General features: G+C 33.6%; 1 pseudogene; it reads right to left on the reverse strand.

The window, feature by feature from the left end:
• The window catches only part of LOC107640318, a 7420-nt pseudogene continuing 1173 nt past the window's right edge, over positions 518-6764 (reverse strand).

Raw genomic sequence — 6764 nt, forward strand, 5'->3', positions numbered from 1 at the left:
GGGACTCTTCTACCTCAATTTGATTTCCTGATGCAACAGTTAAGGGAATAACTCTACTTCACATCTTCACACCCAAATTTCTCAAAGAAACTCAAAGAAATTCTCATTCATAAAAATTAAAGAAAAAAAAGTGGCTACTAGGTTTTAGAGGGTTTTTATACCTCTTGAGTTTAAAACCCTAACTCATAAGTTCACTAGAATAAAAAAATATGGGCCAAATCATAATTGGGCCTAAAACAAACAAAACAACAAAAATAAAATAAACATAAAATAAATTCTAAGAAGGTGATGTCTTTTTCATTCATCTTGACTAATGAGAGTCTTCAATGCATCTTGTAAATAGTAAGATGTTTGACTTTTGATAATCATTAATCATTGTCTTGCCCAATTCTTGATGCATCTCCTGAACAAATGATTTAGCCATGTTTGCAAAACTTTCTTTTATTCTCTTAGTTGTTGCTCTTGTAATTGGACCAATTGGCATATGATAGTTCTTAGTTTGTCCCACAGGCTCATATCATCCCTCCCCCCCCCCCGAAAAAGATTCGAGGGCATCCAAATCAGAAAGAGATAGGTTAGAGACATTAAAAGTAGTTGATACATTATACTCACATGGAAGGTCAATCTTGTAAGCATTGTTATTGATCCTTTCGAGCATCTGAAATAGACCATCACTTCTATGGGCTAACTTGGATTTTCTTTGAGTAGAAAACCTCTCATTTCTCAAATGATCCCATATCTAGTCACCAGGTTCAAAGACAAGTTCTCTTCGACCTTTATTCACCCGTTGAGCTGTCAATTTATTTTTCTTTTCAAGCAACTCACGTGCTTTCAAGTGCATATCTTTAACTTTTTCAACTTTACCTTCTGCATCCAAACTAACAAGATCACTCAAAGGCAAAGGTAATAAGTCCAAAATAGTTAAAGGATTAAAACCATACACAAGTTCAAAAGGAGAAAAACCAGTAGAAGAATGAATGGTTCTATTATAAGAAAACTCAATAAAAGGTAAATAATCTTCCCAGGTTTTCAAATTCTTATCAACAACAGTACGTAATAAGGTTCCTAATGTTCTATTTACTACTTCAGTTTGACCATCAGTTTGAGGATGACAAGTAGTAGAGTATAATAATTTTGTGCCTAATTTACCGCATAAAACTTTCCAAAAATGACTCAAAAATTTTACATCACGTTCAGAAACAATAGTTTGGGGAACACCATGCAAGCGGACAACCTCTCTAAAGAACAGATCAGCAATATTTGTTGCATCATTAGTTTTATGGCATGCAATAAAATGAGCCATTTTACTAAATCTGTCTACCACAACAAAAATGTTATCTCTACCTTTTTTAGTTAGAGGCAAACCAAGAACAAAATCCATAGAAATATCAACCCACGGATGCATAGGAACAGGTAAAGGGGCATACAAACCATGTGGTAAAGACTTAGATTTAGCTTGTTTACATGCAATACACTTAGCACAAAATTTTTCAACATCTCTATGCATGCGTGGCTAGTAAAAATGTTCAGATAAGACATCCAATGTCTTATGCATACCAAAATGACCCATCAAACCCCATTATGTGATTCAAGAACAAGTCCCTTATAGAACAAGCAGGCACACAAATTCTATTACCACGAAACAGAAAACCTTCATGTCTATAAAATTTGTTAAATGCACTATGTTCACAAGAGGCATAAATAGCAAAAAAGTGAGAATCAGTTGCATACAACTCCTTTAAAAACTTAAATCCTAACAACTTAGAAGTAAGTGTAGTAATTCAAGCATACCTCTGAGATAAAGCATCAACAACGACATTCTCTTTACCTTGTTTAAAGGCAATCACATATAGAAATGTTTCAATAAATTTCACCCATTTAGCATGTCTTTTATCAAGCTTACCTTGTCCTTTTAAGTGCTTCAAAGATTCATGATCCGCGTGAATCACAAACTCCTTAGGTAAGAGGTAGTGTTGCCAAACCTCCAAAGCCCGAACCAAAGCATATAATTCTTTGTCATATGTTGAATATTTATGCTGAGCTAAATTCAACTTTTCACTGAAGAAGGCAATGACTCGTTTTTCCTGCATCAAAATAACACATATACCAATCCCAAAAACATCACATTCAATCTCAAAGATTTTATCAAAGTTAGGTAAAACAAGAATAGGAGCATAACACAAACAGTCTTTTAGGTATGAAATGTAATTTCTTGTTCCTTTTCCCATTTAAATCCAACATCCTTTTTGATAACCTCTGTGAGAGGTGCAGCAATGGTAGAAAATTTTTTTATAAATCTCTTGTAAAACCCAGCTAACCCATGAAAACTTCTTACATCAAAAGCATTCTTAGGCATGGGCCATTCATGAATAGCCTTTACCTTTTCCTCATCAACCTCAATTCCACTCGCACTCATAACAAAACCAAGAAATATAACTCGATCAATACAAAAAGTGCACTTTTTAAGATTGGCATATAATTTTTCTTTTCGAAGCACTCCCAAAACAGCTGAAACATGTGACAAGTGGTTATTCAAACAAGTACTATAAATGAGAATATCATCGAAATAAACAACAACAAATTTACCCAAAAATTCTCGCAAAACATTGTTCATTAGACACATAAAAGTATTAGGTACATTAGTTAGTCCAAAAGGCATTACTAACCACTCATATAACCCATATTTTGTTTTAAATACAGTCTTCCATTCATCCCCTGGTTTCATTCTAATTTGATGATACCCACTTTTCAAATCAATTTTACTGAATATGCATGCACCATATAACTCATTAAGCATGTCATCTAACCTAGGGAATGGATAACAATACTTTACCGTAATCTTATTGACTGCACGACAATCCACACACATTCGCCAAGTACCATCCTTCTTTGGAACAAACAAAACTGGTATAACACATGGACTCATACTCTTCCTGATGTGACCTTTGGCTAATAACTCCTCCACTTGCCTTTGAAACTCCTTTGTCCCTTCAGGATTACTCCTATAGGCTGGTTTATTAGGAATGCTAGCACTAGAAATAAAATCAATTTGGTACTCAATCCCTCGTATTGGAGGCAAACCATGTGGCACGTCAGTAGGAAAGACATTGGCAAATTCCTGCAACAAAGAGACAAAGATGTTTGGCAAATTTGGGTTAAGGTCAGTGTCAGAGAATAAAGTATCCCTAAATCGAACCATAAACAAAGCTTTCTTGCCTATTAAAGCACTCTTTAAATCTCTCTCTTTTGCAAAGAAACACAATTTGCTCTCAACTTTCTCAATTTTCTTTGTATTTGTACTACTCTCATGACATGTACTCTTTTCTTTCTTTTCACTCACCTTTGGGCCTTTTGCTAAATTCTTTTCTCTCATAGCCTCTTTTCTCTCAGATTTTTCTGTGATTTCACATCCCATGTTCCCCTTAGTATCCTGTTGAAGCTTCAACTGGTCAAGGTAAACCTCTTTAGGTGATAAAAGAGCAAGAGTGATCTTACAACCATTAAAATTAAAGGAGAACCGATTCGTGTGACCATCATGAAATGCTCGACGGTCGAACTGCCAAGGTCTCCCCAATAATAAATGACAAGCTTGCATTGGCACCACATCACACAATGCCTCATCAACATACTTCCCAACAGAGAATGCAATTGTCACCTGTTTGTCAACCTTGATCTCTCCACTATCATTCAACCACTGCAACATATATGTTTAGGATGTCGAACACATGTCAAACCCAATTTCTCCACCATAAGTGTACTAGCCACATTAGTCTAACTCCCGCCATCAATAATCAGACTACACACCCTTCCATCCACCAAGCATCTAGTGTGAAAAAGATTCTGCCGTTGCTCTAGGTTATCTTCTTTCACTTGCAAATTCAAAGCACGTCTAACAACAAGAGATTCATCATAGACTTCATACTCAATATCACCATCAGAACAATCCTCCAAAAGTGACATACTATTATGATCAGAATCAACACCATGATCAGAATCAGAGACAATATCATCTCCTTTAATAACCATCAATCTTCTGTTTGGGAAATCACTAGCATAATGACCCATACCATGACATTTGAAGCATTTAATATCTCGATGCCTAGAAGTGGCAGAAGAAGAGTTAGAATTACCTTTCTTCTTTGTAGCATCAAACAATGTATTAGGTTTAGCACCCTTAGTCGTTGTTGTGTTAGTGCTACAAGACTCCCATTTTAGATTAGCATGAGACAATCCTCTTGGTGCTCTTCTTTGTTGTTGTCTCTCCACCTTCATTGTCATACTGACTAAATCCTCCATCTTCATATAATGATGTAACTCCACCATATCAGCAATCGCTCTATTCAAACCACCTACAAATCATGCCATAGTAACCTCAGTGTCCTTTTCTATGTTGGAAGTGATCATAAGCATCTCTATTTCCTTATGGTAGTCTTCAACGGACTTGGAGCCTTGAATCAGCCGATATAACCTCTGATGCACTTCCCTGTAGTAATACGAAAGCACAAATCTTTTCTTCATGAGGCGCTTTATGAGATCCCAAGACTCTATAGGGTGATCATCATTCTGCCGTCTTGTCTTCACTAGTTCATCCCACCAAAGCAAGGCATAGTCAGAGAATGCAGCTGCTGCCAAATGAACCTTCTTTGCCTCAGAGTAATTATGATAAGCAAAAATTCTTTCTACCTTACGTTCCCACTCCAAATAAACTTCAGGATCATTCTTCCTTTGAATGGTGGTATTTGCATCTTGATGGCATTGATGTTGCTATCTTCACTTTTATGTCGAGGTGTTATAACCCCATCAGAGTCATCATCAGAAGGTACATGATTCTGACACCAATTTTGGAAAGGTCCTTGTTTAGTATTCTTGGACAGTGTCTGTGTCACCTCTTGCCTCCATGTTTCCAACTCAGTCAAGCGATTAGTTAAGTGTTGAATGTCCCTTTGCATAAACTCCATGTCAACTAAAGTATCTTCGGAATGAGCTGCCATAACAATGATCCTGTAACAAAAATGTTATAGAAAGGACCTCACAATCACTCTCTCATGTGTTTCACTCAAGGATGGACACTCGTATTTATTTTCAAAATTAGCTTTTACTCTCTATTAAACTTACCAGTCTTACTTTTTACCACTCTTGAATCTCTTTAACTGTTGTACTTTAGAAATCAAATAAAAATAAAAGATAGAGAAAACTCGATGCAACGATAAGAGAAAAAGATGGAAAGAAAAAAAAAGATGAGAAAAAAAGGGACAAAGACATAGAAGACAAAAAGATAAGAATAATAAAAAAATAAAAATAATAAGAATAAGAATAATAATAATAACTTATTTAATGATTTTTTTTAATAAGAAAAATAAGAACACAATGATTTTTTCTGTGTTTTTTTTTTTTACTTTGCTTAAGTACCACTTTGTAAACTTCAAAGTGCGTACTCTTCCTCTTTTTTTGGTACTCAAGATGTGTTGGCAAAAAAAATTACTAATAATAAGAAGAAACTTCAAGGTGTGTACTCTTTAAGTTCAAGTATTGGATTAATTCTTATTAATCTATATCTGTTCTTCTTTTATTTTAAAAAAAGAGTCCAGTATCTGTCGTGTCTTTCTTTAAGTTTTCTTATGTTCTTGTTTTCCATTTGCGTTTCATTATTGTTAATTTTATTGTTTAACAAAAATTAAAAAAAAAAGCATACAGTGCAAAAAAAAGAAAAGAGAAAAATATACAAAAAAAATATCTTCCTTGTAATTATTGTCCTTTTCATATACTATTTTTCTACCTACAAGATTCAAGGACGAATCTTTTTTTGAAGAGGAGGAGAATGATACATGCTTCAAATGTTTGTGATATGAAGAGTTCAAGTATTATTTAAAAGATATTAGCTTACATATTTAGAATGTTTTAATTTAATGTATTTTGATTTTGTTTATTTAATTACTAGATTGGGCCTTATGTTTGTGGCCTTAAGATTTTCTATATTTTAACCTAATACGAGGTTATAAATACCTCATAAACTAGGGTAGTAGCGGTATAGAATGATTTAGAGGTTTGAAAACCCCTTTTTTGGTTTCGTGATGAAACGATGGTGTGGACAATTGAGGTTGAGGAGTCCCTCTCTTGTTGCATCAAAAAATTGAGTAAAAGGTTGAGGAGTCCCTTCGATTCAATTCTCAAACTATGGCGTTGACAAGTTAGGTTAAGGAGCCCCTTTCTTGTTGTGTCAAGAAATTGGGTAGAAAGTAGAGTGATTCTCTTTGTACTCAATTTCAATCTATCCTATTTGTTTCTATTTCAATTTCAATATATCTTTCTTTTTTTCAGTTTGAATCATTATCTTCTTGTTTATCATTTTATTTCTCTATCAGGTAGTTTAAAAATTTTATTTATTTTTTTAGGGTTTGGATAATTTTACTTGCAAAAACTATTTTTTATGAGTACAAATGGTACTTTTTGTCTTCTATAGATAAATATATTAGCATTTTTAACTTTTATTGGTAAAAATAGTAGTTTATTCTAAAAAAATATAAAAAAATATGACAAAGAAATTTATTCTATTTGTTGAACAAAAATTATTTGTGTATGAACTTCTATGATTTTTCTTGAGTGTTATGATAGATAAAAAGAGAAAATAGTTTAATAATAAATTTGTAGATTTGCTATTTGATAGTTAGTTCTCCAAAAAAAAAAAAACAATTTAGTACTTTAACATATATTATTGTCATACTTGCCATTTGCTAAGGTGATTGCTATGTTGCTTAAAAGTATTT

The sequence above is a fragment of the Arachis ipaensis genome, chromosome B05 (assembly GCF_000816755.2).
Source record: "Arachis ipaensis cultivar K30076 chromosome B05, Araip1.1, whole genome shotgun sequence".
Taxonomy (NCBI): domain Eukaryota; kingdom Viridiplantae; phylum Streptophyta; class Magnoliopsida; order Fabales; family Fabaceae; genus Arachis; species Arachis ipaensis.